This window comes from Lactuca serriola, chromosome 3, assembly GCF_051521515.1.
Source record: "Lactuca serriola cultivar US96UC23 chromosome 3, Lser_US96UC23_V15, whole genome shotgun sequence".
NCBI classification, from domain to species: domain Eukaryota; kingdom Viridiplantae; phylum Streptophyta; class Magnoliopsida; order Asterales; family Asteraceae; genus Lactuca; species Lactuca serriola.
Window position 1 is genome coordinate 55,973,951 of NC_136410.1, and position 22,638 is coordinate 55,996,588.

General features: G+C 35.5%; 1 pseudogene; it reads left to right on the forward strand.

Annotated features, from left to right (window-relative positions):
• The first annotated feature begins 3,220 nt into the window (after positions 1-3,220).
• LOC145095280 (cycloartenol-C-24-methyltransferase 1-like) lies at positions 3,221-10,227 on the forward strand (annotated as a pseudogene).
• Positions 10,228-22,638: the final 12,411 nt, after the last annotated feature.

The following is a 22,638-nucleotide window of genomic DNA, read 5'->3' on the forward strand; positions in this document are numbered from 1 at the left end:
AATCCTAAATATCACCAATACTATTTCCTAACAAGATTAACGAATATATTTTTTGTTTATTATTTACATATGTAGAAATAGTAAACACAAGACGCGTCTACACTGAAGAATCATTCCAGTCAAACTTAAAACCCAGAGTTACCGAGTCAAGGCAACATATAATAGCTTGTTCAATAGGATCCCGAGAATATCGGACATCTATTTTGTAACGCCCGTAGATCAGGGTTAGTCAATTTAGAGATGATAAGCATCAAAAATGAATTTTTGAGGGAAGATTATTTAGAAGGAATAATCTTAACCAAGTTGTAGTATATGTCACAAGGTTTCCATGCATATAAAGAACGCCGAAATCCGAGTTATAACGAAGAAGTTATGACCTGTCGAAGTTTCACGATATAACCGGCACGACACAGCCGACGTAAATAGTGAATTTACATTAGAGCGATATTTGTCCTTAGCGATCTAAATGAAAGTCGTAGAATACGTTAAACCGAGAGCGTGCATAAAAAGAACGTCTAAATCTGACTTCGTATGAGGAAGTTATGATTTTTCGAAGTTTCAGCATTAGCAGTATGCAGCTCGAAACTCGAGATTGAGGTCGAATGATATTTAGCCAAAACTTTCTCAATGATAATTGAAGATCTCATCAATATTAGTCCAACGATAAAAAGACAGACGAAAACGGAGTTCAGCTGAAGGAGTTATGAATTTCGAACGGAGTTTTCCTGTCCCGGCCTACTAAAAGTAATATATTTATAATATATTAAAAATAAAGTCAAAATTAGCCAATGGAGTCTAAACGAGAGTTGTAGATCATAATCTCACCTTCGCGGCGATATAAAGAACGTCGAAAACAGAGTTCGTATGCGAAAGTTATGAATTTCTGAAGTTCAGGGCACGAAACCCGGTATTGTGTCAGAGTTCACGACGTGAATTTTGAGATTTGACCTTCCGGAGCTGTCAGACACAAGTGGACGAGTGACGCATGCAGTGACGATCAATCCCCACGATGTGAGCCTTAAAACTCACGACGTGAACCCTAAAATCTCACCCTATAAATAGAAATCAAGGGTCAGCCGATTTTGGTTGCTCCTCCCTTGCTCTCTCTCTCCCGATACCTTCTCTAAGCCCTATTTTAACCCCCCGAAGCTCCGGTATCATCCCGAGACCCGAAGCAAGTCCCGAAGCCCGAAGATCCCAAGAAGAAAAAGAGTTTCCGAGTCGAAGCTCTATCCGCGAGAAACCGGGTGTGTGAAGTGATCCCGGTTTCACCGAAGAAGTACTACTCTTAGAGCCGTAGTGCTGTCTGATCATCTTCTGATCAAGTGAGTGTATAGTCACTTTCATCTTACACACAGATATGAAGTATTTTATAAAATATGTGCTATATGTATATATATTGTTGTTTATATGAGTGAGTGTATAGTCCCTTTCATAAACACGATTTTAATACAAGTATTGTTTTAATGTATTAAGTATATGTTTGGTGTGAGTGTGTAGTTACTTTCTTCTAACGCATAAATATTAAGTATTTACTATGAAATACGTGTTATGTGTTTATATATTGGTCTTGATTTGAAGTGGGTACCTAATCTCTTTCAAATGCACGATTTTATACAAGTATCGATTTAACTTACTAAGTATATGTGTTATGTGAGTGTATCAATGTTATCTTCTAATCTCATAGATATGATTTATTCTCTATGAAATATGTGTTATGTTTATGTGCCTCATCTTTTATCTGGAATGTGTTTTGAATGAACATACTATACAGGTTTTAAACTGTGTCTAAAAATGTATATTTTATCTAATAAAATGTTGGGTAGAACATGGGTAGATAGTTGTCTTATGATAAAAGGACGAGAGGCATCGATGTCATTGTAATCCAGTCATCTAGCGGAATTTAGATGACGACCACAGACTTTTCTAGACAGTCCAGTGGAATGCTAGCAGGTTCATAACCTGTAGGTGTTAATGAACTTGGGTGTTCATTCGCTGTATTCCATCCCCCTCATGGTTGCCTTATTTGAGTTATATTGCTGAGGAACCCCCGAAGCATGTGTTGTCGCCCCGATGAAATAATCTTAGACTAGGTCCCTTATGTTAGCTGTCTTAGGGACATAAAGTGAGAATAACAGGAATGGGTAATTGGGTTATTATTGGTTGATGAAATTAAATTAATTATTTATTGTGGGTTGAAAACCCTATATGCTCACCAGGCTCCTAAGTCTGACCCACTCAGTTTTCTTTGCATTACAGGTAATGACACAAGAGTATAAGTTGGTGGACTTGACGAGAGATTTTGGAATATAGATAAGTAGTTAGAAATAACTGTTGTAAGGTCTATTTTATACTGTTTATGCTTTTGGTCTGTATCGGAACATGACATCCCGAGGTTTTATTATTTAATGAAAATACGTTCTCTTTGAGAATCGTTTTGATAAATTTTATCATATTTTTTTTGGGAACAAATTCCGCAACTCTTTTAATCAAAGGATTACTCTGAAATCATTTTAAAAGCATAAATTAAACTGGTCTTTTCTGGCCGTGAAATTGGGGATGTCACAGTTGGTATCAGAGCATTAGTTTAAGCGAACTAGGAATTTGTAGGAAATTTCTAGACTTAAACTTAGGATGCTAAGCGATGATTGTGAGTTGAGTGTGTCTTTTATATTTTAGGCAGTACACCTAAATTGACACGGGCACTAGTATGCTTTAGGAAAGATGCCTAAAATGATTTTATGTGTTAAATGCTATATGTTTGCCATATATGATATTGTTTGTTCGGATCTATGGTCTGTTGCCGACTGGATCTGAAAACCTTATGTGTTTAGGATTCTAAGCGTACGAATACGGTATTAGAACTAGCATGTAAACGTTTCAGAGTGAAAAGGATGATTTGAACGTCTATCGAAATAGAGATCTAAATTTACCTAATTTGGTGTATAGATCGAAATGGAAAACACACAAAATGGATTGGGAAACGATAACCCGCAGCCTGAGCCACACATGATTGGGAGTGCACCAGAGCTATCAGTTGCACCTGAGAAAATCACGATGGCGGGAGTATATGCAATGGTGCGAATGGTGTTGGATCATCAGATGGAGGAAACAAGGCGTTTACTTCAATAAAGTAAGGATGAACATACTGTGCCAGTACGCCAGGAACCTACTCTTGAGACAACTATCAGGGTTGCTAAGTCAGTCGAAGAAGTGATTAATGGTTGTATCACCAACAAGGTTGAAGTTGGCAAAAAGAGGAAATTTGAGGGGTCATCAAAGTCTGGCAAGAGCAACATGTTCTCGAAGTCTAGAAAAAGATGAGATGAAGAAAAATGGTGCGGGAAATGCAAAAAGAAAAACTCGAGAAAAAGTGGTGAGGAGGTGACATGTTTTAAGTGTGGAAATCATGGACATTATGCCAATGAATGTACATTCAATGAAAAGGTATGTTACGGATGTAATGAGGAAGGGCACTTCAAACAGGACTGCCCAAAGAGGCAAGAAGCTACAAAGCCAAATATTCCACTGAAACATTTTGAGAGATGCGACGAAGAGGTGACTTGCTACAAGTGTGGAAAGACAGGGCATTATGCCAACAAGTGTGTATCCAAAAAGAGGGTGTGTTATGAATGCCGAGGAGAAGGGCATTTATCTAGGGACTACCCGAAGAAGAATGAGGGAGCAAAACCAAATGCACTGCCACAGCCAAAGGCAGAAGCATTTTAAATGATCCTTGACGAAGCAGATGATAAAGCGAGGAATCAAGGATGAAGACTTCGTATCAAGGTATAGCTAGTATCAGGAAGTGTAGCCTATTAGGGGCATAATATAGGGTGAACTTGAACTTTTGTGTAATAGTTTCTAGAATTAATATAAACCCTGGTTTTGTTATTTGATGTGTTGAATGACACCTATCGAAGGATATCGTAAGAGTGGTATCCTGCCTTTAGAATATGTCTGATAAAATAACGGAACGTTAAGAGGAGTACGATACGTTTGAAGTACACCTGCGATTGGCAAGATGATGAAACGGTTGGTGTAATTCTTGAAGTTGTCCCATTGTCTGGAATTTCCATCACCAACCGAGTTGAAGTAGAATTAATGATTGAAGATACGCATGGAAGAAGTCCTAGTAAAGTCTAGGAAATTTTTTATGATTATTTGGACACATTTGTATGTGTTAAGTTGCTCTGTGATTTTAGGACTTTGGGACTGCGAGACAATACTTGAGACGAGTATGAGTAGGTGTGAATAGTAGTAGAGATCTATACTACTGGAAGCACAGGACTCACACTTGGATCAGGGAAAGTCGCAAGGTTACCAAGAAACTAGTAATTGATTCCGTTTTATTCATGTATGTCATTACCATTGTGTCGGTAATGACTAGTAAGAGGGTTGTTATTCTGACCCTAGTGGTCATGACAAATTGAGTCCAACTGCAATGAGTTTGTTACGTGGTTCCGAGAACCGAGTTTGATGTAGCATCCGACTTAAGTCAGAAGATTGAAATAAATGCGATTGATAGCATCGCACTTGTTGTTAAAGAAGTTAGTAGCTAGAAATGCTACATGCTAAAATATGATTATATCACATTAAAATATGAAGGAAGGTATAATCCATTCTGGAATTTGACTCTAAGAGACTTGAGTCTAAGTGTTGCATCATACGATGAGAGGTCATTAGAACATGACCCATCGATCTGTTACAATAGATAAAGGAAAATACTTATCCTAAGAAGAAGAAGGAGTCACAATAAGGATTTATTTTATAAACTCGAAAGTTACAATTGAAAGTACAACATAGTACGAAGAGCAGATGTAGGATTTAGCACTACCTGCTATCGAGAAGTCCAAGAGTTAGATACTCTTTCGAGGAAATATAGAACTTATGGTTATTATCTAGGATGAAGAAATAACGTGTGGAATCATTATGTAAGCCCTATTTCGTTGATGATTCCAGGACGTAATCATCCTAAGGGGGAAAATAATTGTAACACCCGTAGATCAGGGCTAGTCAATTTAGAGATGATAAGCATCAAAAATGAATTTTTGAGGGAAGATTATTTATAAGGATTAATCTTAACCAAGTTGTAGTATATGTCACAAGGTTTCCGTCCATATAAAGAACGCCGAAATCCGAGTTATAACGAAGAAGTTATGACCTGTCGAAGTTTCGCGAGATAACCGGCACGACACAGCCGACGTAAATAGTGAATTTATGTTAGAGCGATATTTGTCCTTAGCGATCTAAATGAAAGTCGTAGAATACGTTAAACCGAGAGCGTGCATAAAAGGAACGTCTAAATCTGACTTCGTATGAGGAAGTTATGATTTTTCGAAGTTTCAGCATTAGCAGTATGCAGCTCGAAACTCGAGATTGAGGTCGAGTGATATTTAGCCAAAACTTTCTCAATGAGAATTGAAGATCTCATTAATATTAGTCCAACGATAAAAAGACAGACGAAAACGGAGTTCAGATGAAGGAGTTATGAATTTCGAACGGAGTTTTTCTGTCCCGGCCTACTAAAAGTAATATATTTATAATATATTAAAAATAAAGTCAAAATTAGCCAATGGAGTCTAAACAAGAGTTGTAGATCATAATCTCACCTTCGCGGCGATATAAAGAACGTCGAAAACGGAGTTCGTATGCGAAAGTTATGAATTTCTGAAGTTCGGGGCACGAAACCCGGTACTGTGTCAGTGTTCACGACGTGAACACTGTGTTCACGACGTGAATTTTGAGATTTGACCTTCCGGAGCTGTCAGACACAAGTGGACGAGTGACGCATGCAGTGACGATCAATCCCCACGACGTGAGCCTGAAAACTCACGACGTGAACCCTAAAATCTCACCCTATAAATAGAAATCAAGGGTCAGCCGATTTTTGTTGCTCCTCCCTTGCTCTCTCTCTCTCTCTCTCTCCCGATACCTTCTCTAAGCCCTATTTTAACCCCCCAAAGCCCCGGTATCATCCCGAGACCCGAAGCAAGTCCCGAAGCCCGAAGATCCCGAGAAGAAAAAGAGTTTCCGAGTCGAAGCTCTGTCCGCGAGAAACCCGGTGTGTGAAGTGATCCCGGTTTCACCGAAGAAGTACTACTCTTAGAGCCGTAGTGTTGTCTGATCATCTTCTGATCAAGTGAGTGTATAGTCACTTTCATCTTACACATAGATATGAAGTATTTTATAAAATACGTGTTATGTGTATATATATTGTTGTTTATATGAGTGAGTGTATAGTCCCTTTCATAAACACGATTTTAATACAAATATTGTTTGAATGTATTAAGTATATGTTTGGTGTGAGTGTGTAGTTACTTTCTTCTAACGCATAAATATTAAGTATTTACTATGAAATACGTGTTATGTGTTTATATATTGGTCTTGATTTGAAGGTGGTACCTAATCTCTTTCAAATGCACGATTTTATACAAGTATCGATTTAACGTACTAAGTATATGTGTTATGTGAGTGTATCAATGTTATCTTCTAATCTCATAGATATGATTTATTCTCTATGAAATATGTGTTATGTTTATGTGCCTCATCTTTTATTTGGAATGTGTTTTGAATGAACATACTATACAGGTTTTAAACTGTGTCTAAAAATGTATATTTTATCTAATAAAATGTTGGGTAGAACATGGGTAGATAGTTGGCTTATGATAAAAGGACGAGAGGCATCGATGTCATTGTAATCCAGTCATCTAGCGGAATTTAGATGACGACCACGGACTTTTCTAGACAGTCCACTGAAACGCTAGCAGGCTCATAACCTATAGGTGTTAATGAACTTGGGTGTTCATTCGCTGTATTCCATCCCCCTCATGGTTGCCTTATTTGAGTTATATTGCTGAGGAACCCCCGAAGCATATGTTGTCGCCCCGATGAAATATTCTTAGACTAGGTCCCTTATGTTAGCTGTCTTAGGGACATTAAGTGAGAATAAAAGGAATGGGTAATTAGGTTATTATTGGTTGATGAAATTAAATTAATTATTTATTGTGGGTTGAAAACCCTATATGCTCACCAGGCTCCCAAGTCTGACCCACTCAGTTTTCTTTGCATTACAGGTAATGACACAAGAGTATAAGTTGGTGGACTTGACGAGAGATTTTGGAATATAGATAAGTAGTTAGAAATAACTGTTGTAAGGTCTATTTTATACTGTTTATGCTTTTGGTCTGCATCGGAACATGACATCCCGAGGTTTTATTATTTAATGAAAATACGTTCTCTTTGAGAATCGTTTTGATAAATTTTATCATATTTTTTTTGGGAACAAATTCCGCAACTCTTTTAATCAAAGGATTACTCTGAAATCATTTTAAAAGCATAAATTAAACTGGTCTTTTCTGGCAGTGAAATTGGGGATGTCACATAGTTAGTCAACTTAGGCTATAAATACACATATATAAATATCAAAACACACACATCTAGAGCAATTGAATCACTTGTACTCATATTCTCAAACACAGTTCTATAATTTACATTTCAATTAATAAGATTAAACAATGTAAGTGATCATTATCACATCCCAAGGTTTTATATTGGAGATCCTAGCAAGCATCAATGATTTTCCTTGTGAGATCCACTCGTGTCACTTTTATTTCATTTTCACATTCATATTGGCTGCAACACCTCAACCTCTCATATAATTCGGTTGATATTTCCTTAATCATTTTTTGACCAAAACAATGATGTAGGCTAACTTTATATATATATGTATATATATATATATATATATATATATATATATATTAAATGGGAGCTAAGCAAGTTACTGTCGCCTCATCTCTCTTGCATATTCAATTATCACACATATCACACTCCTTCACAATCTAGAGCTTGTTTAAGATGGGTAAAATCTCTCATCTTCCCCACTTCTCATGGAAGTGATCGAAGGAACCATCTGTTTTCTTCTCGATCACCATAGAACCATCTAACCACCGATATCCCCTCTAATTGTACACACACCACCATATCATCATCCCCTCATCTATTGTTTTGGTTGGTGTTTGTAAAGAAAGAATTTCATGAATTATGGCATATGTAGCTGGAAGAGAGGAAAGGCAGCAAAACCGCTGCCACCAACAGTGACGGTTAAAGTGGGGGTTGTTAAGATTAACCATAACCCACAACAATTCATCAACACCGCCCTAAACATTGTCAACGACTTGATCGAGACTTTGTTCGATCATTTTTACCAGTCAGTCTCTCTCATTTTTTCCTAATGTTTAGTATTCATTGTAAATTCTGATTTCTTTTTAACACGCACGTTCGTCACCATAAGCTGCCAAAGCAAATGGGATCCCATCCATTCATATCTCAAAGAGTATGCCACCACCCATCTCCCTTTTTGATGCGCAAAACCATGTGATCGGAGATTAATTGTACTTGATTGGTAATCTCTACACATGTTTTCTGATTTTATAGTAACTATTATTTAGGAATTGATGCATCATTTTGCAGTTCTCAAATGTGGTAACTTGACATCTCTAATGACATTCGATTTAAATCCATTTCCCTTTTATTGATTCTGTAACATAGCATGTGGTTGGATTGATCAATTTTTCCTTTCATATGTTTGTATTGTTTGCTTTACTGTGTCATTTTTCTTTGAATTGTTACTTTGAACCAATTTACATAGTTCTGAAAAAAATTTCTTCAAATTATGTGTGACATATTTCAATTTAGGTTGTATTTTTATGATTATATCCATCCAATTATATAATATGTCTTATATATTTTGATTTGTTTCAGATTAATAAATAGTATGATGTTGTTAGAGGTTTCTACAAGTATGATTGGGGAGAAACATTCCATTTTCCCCCAAGGTTGATTTCTTATATTTTTATTCTTTAAATTAACTTACTAGATGGAATGGATAATCCCTTAGAAAGAGCATTAAGAGACATGAACAATTTATTGCATTACAACTAGGTTTGAAGCCTAGATAAATGGTGATGGATGTTGGATGTGGAATTGGTAGATCATCGAGGGAAATTGCTAATTTAGGTAACTAACATAGACTCATTACTGATGGCTAATAATGTTGTTTTTTGTTTGACTATTTGACGTTCTTCCTTGCTTCTCACACCTCAACATCTGTAAAGGTCATAAACAACAATGAATATTAGATAATATACGGGAATGAAAATCATCTTATGGTAGTAGAATGTATTATAAAATTTTCTTGAAAACTTATAATCTTTTATGTTTCTATATTTTTTCAGCCATTGAATCGTGTTGCAGGAGTGAACCAGATGTGCAACTTTACAAAGATCAATTTGTTGTCTTGTATTATATGTTAAAAGAAATGTATATAATTTTAGAGTTTGGGTGCATATGATATGACATGATTGTTATTTTTTTGTTAATGTTGTAGGTCAACTTCATGAAGATGAAATTTTGTTAATAACAATTTGAATGCAATTTATGCAATTGAGGCTACTTGCCATGCTCTAGATGCAGTATATAAATGCTGTTTGTCAATATCAATTTTACTATTTTTTTGTATTTATCTTATATCTAACTATGATTTTATTTTTTGTCTTCATATAAGATGGGATGTTACAAGGAGATTTATAGAGTTTTGAAGTGTCGCCAATCATTTTTTGCATATGAGTGGTGCATGACTTATGAATTTGAGACGAATAACCAAGACTACCAAAAAAATCAAGGTAAACAAAGTCGGATGCCATAGAGTATTATATTATGACATTTTAAGAAAAATCCATAAATCAAAATTGCATTTTTATGATAACAGGTTGAATTTGATATTGGTGTTAGCCTTTCGGATATAAGGTCAACAAGACAGTGCCTTGCAACTATAAAAGGAGCAGGTTTTACATTATGAGGATGTTAGTTTCATTGTGATGCTTTTGATGGCATTGGCTAGGAAATAAAACCAATACAAGCTGATTTGTCGCAAGTGAGTGCTTTTTGTTATTTGTTTTGTAGATCTATAAAAGGTTTCTCGAATTCCAAGGTGACAGATTTTGGCTTTTCCTTTAAAGACATAATAGGGATAGATGATTAAGAAATCCATTTTGAGGTTTGTGAAATTATTAGTTTATAATATATATGTCAAATACTTGAGGTTCGTTTTTTTAAATATACTTGCTAATATAACATCTTTTAGGCAAGGGAAAAGAGGAAGAATATGCTCGAGAGTCAATGAGTAAAGAGAAAATAGACACATTTGATAATGAAATTTTATAAATTTTATCCTGCAGCACCTGACACCCTTGCTGTCTCAAAATCTAGGTTTGTTACTCTTTTTTTTAAATGTTCACATACCGTCAAAAGTTCTTTCTTAAAATTGCAACTCTGTGGAAGTCCAAGCAAAAATAACACAGTTGTCATTGTTTAAGGTCATTGACATAATGTGAAATTTTATTCAAGAGTAATAGAAACCATTTACTTCATATGTTGCCATTCTTAACGGAAAAAAACCATGTGGTTAAGTCACATTTAGTAATTTTAGATAAAAATGTTGTTTGGATAGATCATATTATCCATACTTTTCCTTGATTTTGACCCTCAATGCAACAAAAACAATTTACCCTTGATTTAGGTCATCATCTTGGGTCGCATTAGGTGGATTAAGTCAAAATTATGCTAACCTTATAGCACATGTTTACCCTTCCGGTAATCTGCATATTTAGGTTGTATATTCAGATAGAATTTCAATAGAAAACTACTTTGGTTTGAGTTTGACATTCAGAAAGTTAACTATTACCAAAGTAGGTTTCTATTGAAATTCTATCAGAATATGTAACCTAAATGTGCAGATTACCAAAACGATACCCCACACGTAAAGCAGTGGTAAAGTGAACTGATATAACACTGCTTTTCATAGCATTCTACTTTTTTTTTTAAATCTGCATTGATATAGCACTCGTATTGTACTTTTATTTTCTTCACCATGGAATGACCTATTGTTGTACTTTCATTAGACAAAAAATGAATGAAGCGGCTGTAGAAGAAGCTTGTTGTTCAACACTCTTTTTATTAGAGGGATCTATCAATGGTAATCGTCTTTTGTTTACCTATTTTCTATTCCTAGGTAATCCTTTTTTGTATAATATGTTCCTTTTCATGAATTGTAACCATCAACATATGTAATATAATCCGACATTCTAAAGAAAAATACAGATCACTTCCACCCCATATGAAATGTGGGCATCCTTCTGGTTATTGTTATTTTTTTGTTCTAAGTTAATGAAAAATTTGAACTATTATTAATGTTATATTCTTTGTTGTAAAGTTTAAGATATATATATATATATATATATATATATATATATATATATATATATATATATATATATATATATATATATATATATATATATATATAGGAAAAGGAAATATGGGGTTGTTAGGTGCCTAATATACGTGTAGAACCCCTAAAACGACATCGTCTTTTAAGAAAAAATGTACGGCCTCATGTTTTAGTTGTAACCATATATATATATATATATATATATATATATATATATATATATATATATATATATATATATATATATATATATATATATATATATATATATATATATATAGGAAAAGGAAATATGGGGTTGTTAGGTGCCTAATATACGTGTAGAACCCCTAAAACGACATCGTCTTTTAAGAAAAAATGTACGGCCTCATGTTTTAGTCGTAACCCCTAATTCTTATCTATTCCGGCTTTCGAATCCCATTTTTTTGCGATCGCAGGCTATTGTATATGAGTAGATCGCATCCTCCTTCATTAATTTGGAGTTTTAAAGTTTTTGTTTTCCCCAGTTCATAGGTAAGACTAATATCCACTTTCTCCTCTAATTAATCTTTGGAGTTTTAGTCTTCGTAAACTGATTATTTAATTTTTTTGCTCTTGATACAGACTTCGGAATATAAACACGATTACAATTTGGGTGTTGTTGCTCTTAAAAAATATTTTTGATTTTCTATGTTTTGTTCATGACCATGTCACGTGTATAAATTAAATAGGAGCGTGTTTTTAATACCTACCTTATCTATACACATGGTCTACAATTATCTTGCATGTAATCCCTATTCTAATCTAATAAATGGATAGTTGTAATCTCATTGTGACAAGTGTCACTATAATACAAATCCTCATTAATATTATGTCATGTGTCATGTAAATATATTAGGCAACCATTTCAAAATTCAAATTTACATTTTTTAATTATATGTTAAATTTGAAGTTATAATAACTTTAAAAATTTGATATATCTCTAAATTAATAATTTATTTAAAATCATTTATTTAAAACAATTGATTAATAATTATATATTTTTATTATAAAAATTTAATTAGTTTTATAACCTTGGTTTCCACGGGTTATAAACTAGTCATATTATAAACAAGTGTCTCACCAACGACTGCAAAGTTGCATCTTCCTTCATGATATTTATCCTCTAAAACATGAGTAAATTCTAGTACTTTCTCCTTTATTATATATTCAATTTATCTTTACTAAATTGAAAGATCATAACTTTCGTTTCCAAGAATAATTACGTAGAAATAGGAAAATACCTCTTGTTTATAAAAAATAACATAATTAATAAGAAAATTTAGCAATATTAAATAACATTAGACCTGGAATCTATCATTTTGATACAACTATTGTTCTGTAATAAGTAAAGTTTCCTAACCACCATTTAGCATACATTTAGCTATGATATTATGAAATATGTCTTTACTTCTTGTAAACAACTTGACTTCGTTTATGCAGGAAGGTGAGTTTTAATCTTTCATCATGTTTGTACCCAGTATACATGTTGAATAACATATTCAAATACATGGATGTTTTTCTTTATACAAGACATACCTAACACTATTAATTTGGAAACTCAAGCAACTGATGAGCCTTCTGAGACACAGAATATTAAAGATATTGACATAAATGATGTTGATACATGTCTTGAATATGATGAATCTGAAGTTAATGATGTAAATATCATGGGAAAGGTTTTCAATACCCGTTATAATGCATATTCATTTTATAATCGGTATGTCTTTTTACATGGATTTGACATATGGATTCATTGAGATTACAAGAAAATAAGAAAACAAAGGAAGTTTATCGTAAGATGTATGTATGGAACAAACAAGGTTTTAAAAGAGTGAAGGGTAACAGGAATATTAAGAAACATCATAGAGATTTACGAACCGTATGCCAAGCGATACTTCAGATTTCAAAAAGGAAAGATGGAAAATGGTTTGTGGATATTTTTAACGATACACAAAATCTTGAGTTGAACGTTACACTAAAGAAAGTACTAAAACATCGCTCCCATGGAAAGTTCCACCGATCAGTGGCATGCAAATCTTTTATGGTGGAGCTTGGTTAATCAGGGTTGAAGCCTTCTCAAATTAAAAAGGTTGTCAATGCAATGAAACATTCAGATGAAGTTGATGTTACTTCCAAGCAATGTGTTGACATTGTCTATAATGCAGATATAGACAATTTCTAATAAAAAACATGCAAAATGGCAATCTACTTACATATTTATTTCTACCAATACACACATACATATGGTTGCATAATCTTTTCTTATCCAAAATTCAAAAGTAACAAGATTACAATGTTTTGTTCCCTCTATGGTTAATGTTAATGGTGACATTTATAACAACAGGCCCCATAACTTCTTTAGGGTATTTCCTGTCACCACCATACACACCACCAATGTCGAACACTATCACCCCCACATGTAACTCATAACCTGACCAAAGTCTACAAAATCACAACACATTTCAGGATCAAAATTGCAAAAAGAAGCTATATTCATGGAAAAAGAAAGAGAAAACATCGACTTCCATGACACTGCATCAAAAAAGAGAATCATCTTCAACAACAGCCACAAGTCGATTGGGTTAAGCTGATTAGGTTAAGCTATTGTTGAAACAATACAATAACCTAAACCAACATCCATTATACCCCATGTTCCTATGTCTAACCGGGTTCATGGATCCATTTGAACTAAAGCGAATCGACACACATCCATGGTGTTAGCTCATTCTAAAACCAATATAGGAGAGCATTGATTTCATTACCAATTTCAATAAGAAAACATTAATTTGAGCCAGAAATCGCAGAATTTCATCTTATATCAAGAGAGAATAAAGGAAAAATTGAAGAATGGTACATACCTGAAGGAATCTCTGTTGTGCGAGGGTGACGTAGAAGGTGTTGGAGGCTAGCACCAGAGGTATGGGAGGGTGTCGCCAGAGATACGAAGGGCAACAATGGCAACAAATATGGTGGCGCCTAGTGGAGGCAAAATATCTGGAGAAGGATTTCAGGTAGTCGGAGTGTACCGGGAAGGAAAAGGGATCGGATGGGAATCTAAGTTTAGCGAGGGTAGAGACGTCGAAGGAGGGATGAGAAACATCAACTATCAACAACCTCCTATTCCCTAACCCGATGGAGCTATGATTTCTTTTATGTTTTCCCAAAAAAATAAACAAGGTTTTGATAGCAGGAAAAATGGGAAAATGGTTAGCAAGTTAGCATCGCGGCAAATTTGGCGCCCATATTTTCAGTTTATTTTCATATATTTGATTTTTTTTTTCAAAATTGTGGAGTATCTCAAAAAAATAATAGAATTTCATATTCTTTTTTTAATTTAAATTCTTGATATATGATTTTTTTAATAATGTTAGATACATTTTTATGATGTTTTTATAAGATAAGTATTAGTAGCATTATTTTTTAATTAAATTCCCACCTACCCCTACCTTAACCCACCCACCCTCACCCTTACGTTCATAGCCTATCCCTACCCATTATCCCTAATCTTAATCCTAAGGCTTAGGGTTCAAGAATTATGGATCATCGCTTATGCTTATTACTTATATATTATTGCTTATGTCTTATGGATTCTGACTTATTGCTTATAGCTTGTGGATTATAGCATATGGCTTAAGGCTTAAGGGTTATAACTTAAGGGTTATGGTGTATGTCATCCATGGATATTACCATACTACCATATTGACCCATGACCCATATGCCATCCATGGGTGCTACCATGACACTATAACCAACTACCACATGACCCATGACACATATGTCATCTATAGGTCTTACCATGACACTATAAGCAACTACCATATTGAACCATGACCCATATGTGATCCATGGGTATTACCATGACACTATAAGCAACTACCACATTGACCAACGACACATATGTAATCCATGGGTATTACCATGACACTATAACCAACTACCACATTCACCCACAACCCATATATCATCCATGGGTATTACCATATTACCACATTGACCCATGACCCATATGTCATCCATGGGTATTACCATGACATTAAAAGCAACTAGCACATTGACCAATGACACATATGTCATCCATGGGTATTACTATGACATTGTAACCAACTACCACATGACCCATGAATCATATATCATCCATGGGTGTTACCATGACACTATAAGCAACTACCATATTGACCCATGACCCATATGTGATCCATGGGTATTACCATGACAATATAAGCAACTACCACATTGACCAATGACCCATATGTGATCCATGGGTATTATCATGACACAATAACCAACTACCACATTGACCCATGACCCATATGTCATCCATGGGTATTACCATGACACTATAAGCAACTACCAGATTAACCAATGACCCATATGTCATCCATGGGTATTATCATAACCCTATAACCAACTACCACATTGACCCATGACCCATATGTCATCCATGGGTATTACCATGACACTATAATCAACTACCACATTGACACATGACCCATATGTCGTCCATGAGTATTACCATGACATTATAAGAAACTACCACATTGACTAATGACCCATATGTCATCCATAGGTATTACCATGACACTATAACCAACTACCACATGAACCATGACTCACATGTCATCCATGGGTATTACCATGACATTATAAACAACTACCATATTGAAATATGCCCCATATGTGATCCATGGGTATTACCATGACACTATAAGCAAGTACCACATTGACCAATGATCCATATGTCATCCATGGGTATTATCATGACACTATAACCAACTACCACATTGACCCATGACCCATATATCATCCATGGGTATTACCATACTACCACATTGACCCTTGACCCATATGTCATCCATGAGTATTACCATGACACTATAATCAACTACCACATTGACCCATGGTCATATGTCATCCATGGGTATTACCATGACACTATAAGAAACTACCACATTGAATAATGACCCGTATCTCATCCATGGGTATTACCCTGACACTATAACCAACTACCACATGACCCATAACTTATATGTCTATTGGATTAGGTGTCTAAGCCCATAACTATAACTGGTATGTACTTGACCTGATAGTAGCATGTTCCTTTTGGGTTGCCTTCACCAAAGCAATTTGATAGGATGAACTTTTGAGAAAGGTTATTTGTAATTTATTAATATATTTTAAGTATAATACATTAATTGAGAAATCATATTATTTAATTAGTATTGATCAAGAAATAATTTGGAATTAATTTAGTGATCAAAAGAGACTGATTAATTATACGGGGACTGATTAAGTAAATCAATGATTCTTATAGTGTGGGCCAATGATCCATGGTTGATTAGGATAGGCTAAACCAATATGATAGTCCATGGAGGTCTAACCTATGGAGCCTAAGAAATATGAAGGGTCATGGTGTATTAGGGTTTGCATGGATGAAACCCTAGCCTTTGTAACACTATAAAAGCAACCCCATAGCCCTAAAATCGGTTGCCCATTCATTCTAAGAGAGTGATAACTGACTTTGAGCTAACTAGCCTACTCTATCAAGCCTCCTTTTGCATTTGGTGTTTGTGACACATTAGAGGCATCACACTTGAGGTGCTAAAGCTTTTTAAGGCCAAGAACTACAAAGTACATTAAGCGATATTCATCTAACTTGATGTTTATGTTGTATATCCTCTATTATATGCTAGTTAGGATGTATGCTTTGGAAAATTGAAATTGCATGTATAATTAGAGAAAAGATAGATCCAAAGCATATAGGGTTGCATGTGCACCATAGGAGTGTTATAGTGCTTAAAACCCAATAGTGGTATCAGAGCCTAGGATTCTTTTCTATTATATTTGATGCTTGGTTATTTTTCAAAGCTAAAAAAATCAATTTTCTAGCCTCTGACTGATGAACTCGCCGAGTCCAATGTTCTGAATCGACGAGTTCACTCACTAAAAGGGCAACTCGATGAGTCCAATTCATGCACTCGTCGAGTAGAGGCTTCTGTTTGCAGAATTTCAAGTTTTTGGCCAGAATTAGATTGGGATCATTACCACAAACTGTTTTGTATCATAAAAATCGTATTTTCTGATTTGGTAATGATGAACCTCATCCAATTAAAAGATAATTGTCAAAGTTTTAAGATAGTTGTTGGTTATATGATAAACAAAGTTACTTGAAAATTGTTGATTCGATCATGAATTATATGATATTTGTTGGAATTGATCTAAATGTTTTAATGAGTTTCATAACTTGTCGTCAAGTTTTGGAACAAGAAAAGTCTCACCCATTAAAATAACATCAAACTCATAAGTTATGGAAATGAAGAGATTTGAAGAGGTTCAAAACTTGCCCTCAAGTTTTGGAATTTATAGAGTCTCACTAATGAAACATTTAATTCTAAACCCTAGAGTTTTAAAAGTTAAAATTCAACCCTTATACTATTATAATATTAAAAGTTAATGCTTATATATATATATATATATATATATATATATATATATATATATATATATATATATATATATATATATATATATATATATAGAAGACAAGTCAGTCTTATTGTTAGTAGGCCTCATTTTCGAAGCCGATCTATAAGGGGGTATAAGGTTACTGCCTATAAAATGGTGGTTTACTGGGTGTCCACTCTCACCCACCGCTTCCTTGACTGGTGGAGGGTCGTTAGCCGAACGGCTAGGATAGGACAATAATTTTCATTAATAAGTATAATGAAATTATTAAGTAACTAAATATTATTAAATTCCCAATCTTAGTTACTTTAGGAAAAATGTGAAAATGGTGCTATTCCATGGAATTGCACTTTACACCTTGCTAAGTTGTTAGTGGAGCATGTGTGGTTAACCGTTACACTAATTTGGGACTAGAAAGTGTGGAAAAGGGTAGCTTGATGTTAATCGAAGATCAATGGAGCGTGTGTGGTTAACCGGTAGATTGATTAGGTGATTTGTAACATTAAGAGTACCAAGCATATTTGCATGGTTATTCACACCTTGTTTGTGATCCTCAGCATCCTAGTCACAAAATTAAAGGGCACAATCGAGATTTAAACATGTCATTGAAAAGTTCAATGAATCTCAAAAGAATCTAGGAATTTCAATCCAATTTAAAACTTAATAATCAATTTCGTCATTGAAAAGTTCAATAAATCTCAAAAGAATCTAGGAATTTCAATCCAATTTAAAACTTATTAATCAATTTCATTTTTCATGGTGGAAATTGGTAAATCATCATTTACCTACCTTCAAATATTTTGCAATTGGATTACAGCATCCCTCTTCTGAATTGTAGAATATTGTGTTGGGTCCTAGCCTTAATATTTCATTTGGGTGTTATATTAAGGATTCTCATCCAATCTAAACTTTGTTCATTTTATTTTTCCGATGTTTATCCCAAACAATGCTTCAGGCTCCAACCCTTCCAGTTTATTCTCCCTCATGAACTTGGTTGGTAGAACTATCTTCGATGGGTCAAACCTTAACGATTAGATCAGAAACATTTGTATGGCCCTTCGCTACGAGGACAAGGAATATTTCCTTTATAAAGAGCTGAAGAATATTGATGAACAAACTGCTACTCCTGAACAAATCGAGGAATACAGGGTTGAAGAGAGGGACGCGACAAAGGTGTCGTGTATTATGATTGCTACCATGACCGCTGAGCTTCAAAAGTCCTATGAGGACTTTTGGCCCTTCGAAATGCACCAAGATTTGATGGAAAGGTACCATCAAAGTGCTTGGCAGGAGAGGTATAAGATCATTGCCTCCATGATGACAACTAAAATGAAGGATGGAGAGTCCATCACGGCCTACTTGCAAAAGATGCAGAGATATGTGGACCGCTTGCTGAAGTTAAATGTGAACTTCGATGAAGAGTTGGCCATTGACATCATCCTACATTCGTTTCCTTCTTGTTATGATCAGTTTCGTATGAACTTTCATATGAACAAGGAGGAGGTCACTCTTAGCTAGCTTCAAGGCCTTTTAAGAACTGCAGAAAGCAACTTGAAAGGCAAGTCGGTTGTATCTATTCCTACTGCAGCTGCCCCTGTTCTGGAAATTGTACATGGAAAAGGGAGAAAAGGAAGGCTCCTTCTAAGAGCCTCAAGAGATAGTCTCTTAATGGATCCTCTTCCAGTGGGACCAAAGTTGGTTCTGCTAATCCCTCTACCAATCCAAAGGAAGCAGAGTGCTTCCATTGTCATGAAAATGGGCACTGGAAACGAAGTTGCCCCAAATACTTTTAGGACAGTAAGCATGGGAAAATAAAGCCCACCTTCGCAGGTATTTACACTATTCTTTCTAATAACTCATCACATGCTAATTATTGGGTCCTTGATACAGGTTGTGAATTTCAAATTTGTTCTGATTTGTAGGGACTGAAAAGAAGTGGGGATGTGGATCACAAGAAGATAAACTTAATCATGGGAAATAGGAAAATGTCACATGTGACCAAGATTGGAGTTTATTCTTTATTGCTTAGTAGTGGGTTAAATTTAGAATTGAATAATTGTTGTTACTCTTCGGATATGGTGAGAAATATTATTTCCTTTCATAGTTTGTATAAATAAGGTTTTACCTTTTCTTTTAATAATGAAATTGGTAGTATTAATGTGTATTATAATGGTAAATTTTATTTTGAAGCATTACCTTGTAATGGTATGTATGAAACTTTGATGGTTGTAGATAACCTAGGAAATAATGTGTTGAATATTGATTCGTCCAATGTTTTGGACAAGGCATGCTTGTGGCATTGTCGTCTAGGACATGTCAACAAGAAGCACTTAGTCCAAATCCAAAAGGATGGAGTCTTGGAGTCATTCGACTTGAAGTCGGATGACACTTGCGAATCTTGTTTGCTTGGAAAGATGACCAAGTCACCCTTAACTAGTACTTGTGAAAGGGGTGAAGGTTTGTTGGATCTCATACACAATGACGTGTGTGGACCCTTCAGAATCGCCACAAGGGATGTTAACCACTTCTATGTGACTTTTACGAATGATTACAGCAGATATGGCTATATCTACTTAATCAAGCATAAGTCAGAAACCTTTGAATAGTTCAAAGAGTTTAAGTAAGAAGTGGATTATCAATTGGGTAAGACGATAAAGATGCTCCGATCCGATCGAGGTGGTGAGTATCTTAGTATCGAGTTCCTAGACTATCTTAAGGAATATGGAATTGTTTCACAGTTGACGCAACCTAGGACACCACAGCTTAATGGTGTGGCTGAGAGGCACAATCGAACCTTGTTGGACATGGTTCGTTCCATGATGAGTCGACCTTTGTTACTTATCTCATTTTGGGGGTATGCCTTAGAGACTGCCACCCATATCCTTAATCTAGTCCCTATTAAGAAGGTTGCCAAAACACCTCACGAGATATGGACAGGGGAGGTTCCCTCGTTGGATCACATCAAAGTTTGGGGTTGCGAGGCTTTCATAAGATGAGAGACTCACGACAAGCTTGAACCTCGTAGTGAGCGATGTATTTTCATAGGCTACCCAAAGAAATCCTTTGGATATCTCTTTTATAGACAGACTGACAATGTTGTCTTCGTTGCGAGGAGAGTAGTATTTCGCGAGAGAGAAGTCATATGCCAAGAGGACAGTGCGAAGCAAATTAACCTTGAAAGTTAAGTATTGTAAGAACCTCAAACACTGGCGCTCAACCCAAGGAGGAATCTCCTGTTGAACCGATTGACGAATCCATACCTCTAGGACGTTCCAGTAGCATTAGTGTTCCACTGTGTTATATGGTTTTCATATAATAGCTGAAGATGATACATATATTAGTGATAGTACATTGATAAATCTAAATGAACCTAACAACTACAAGGAAGCCATCGCAGACACCGAGTCTGTGAAATGGAAAGAGGCTATGGACAATGAGATTCATTCCATGTATGACAATCAAGTTTGGAACTTGGTTGACAATGTACTAGGTCGCAAGACAATCAGGTGTAAATGGATCTTCAAGAAGAAGACCGACATGGATGGGAAAGTACACACATATAAGGCGCGACTGGTTGCGAAGGGCTTTACTCAAACTCCGGGAGTTGACTATGATGAGAGCTTCTCACTAGTAGCGAAGATTAAATCTATAAGGGTTATGTTAGCCATAGTTGCATTTCATGACTATGAAATATGGCAAATAGATGTCAAAAATGCTTCCCTTAATGGAAAGTTGGTCGAAGATGTTTACATGTGTCAGCCAGAGGGTTTTGTCAATGCAAAGTACCCTAATAGAGTGTGTAAGCTTGAGAAATCCATCGATGGATTGAAACAAGCATCTCATAGATGGAATCTTTGTTTTGATGAGGAAGTCAAAGAGTTTGGATTTTTCGAGAAGCGAGGATGAGTCCTGTGTATATGTCAAAGCTAGTGAGAGTATAGTTATCTTTCTGGTGTTGTATGTGGATGACATACTTCTCATAGGAAACGATATTCCAACCTTGCAGGAAATAAAGTCCTGGCTTGGGAATTGTTTCGCTATGAAGGACCTTGGAGAAGCTGCCTATATTCTAGGGATAAGGATATTGAGAAACAGGAGTAAAAGACTAATAAGACTTAGTAAAAGTGCCTACTTTGACAAGGTGTTGAAGCGTTTCATCATGGAGAACTCCAAGAAAGGTAACTTACCTATCCAAAGCAATACTAAGCTGAGTAAGACTCAGAGTCCGAGTACAGAGGTTGAGATAGCAGAGATGAATCGAATACCATATGCTTCCGCAGTTGGCTCGATCATGTATGTTATGACTTGTACTCGCCCTGATATGGCCTTTGCCTTGAGCATGGTCAGCAGATATCAAGGGAATCCTGGTAAAGCTCATTGGACTGCAGTAAAGAACATTCTTAAGTACATGTTGAGGACTAAGGACTGGATTCTTACCCTCAGTGGGAGTGATGACTTAAGAGGGACAGGGTATTGTAACGCTAGTTTTCAGACCGACAGAGATAATTTGTGCTCTCAGTCGGGCTGGACATTTACCTAAAATGGAGGAGCAGTAACATGGAAGAGTTCTAAGCAGGAGACTGTAGCCGATTCAACATGTGAATCAGAGTACAAAGCAGCGAGCAAAGCATCGAAAGAGGCGATATGGTTGAAAAACTTCATCGGAGACTTTGGAGTTGTACCATCCATAAAGGAGCCTGTGGAGATTTTCTACGATAATTAAAGGGCGATTTCCTTAACCAAGGCACCGAGAGATCATGGTAGATCCAGGCGTATCGAAAGAAAGTACCACTTCATAAGACATCTAGTAGAAGAAGGACACCTCGTTGTGAAGAGAATATCGTCAAAAGACAACCCAGTAG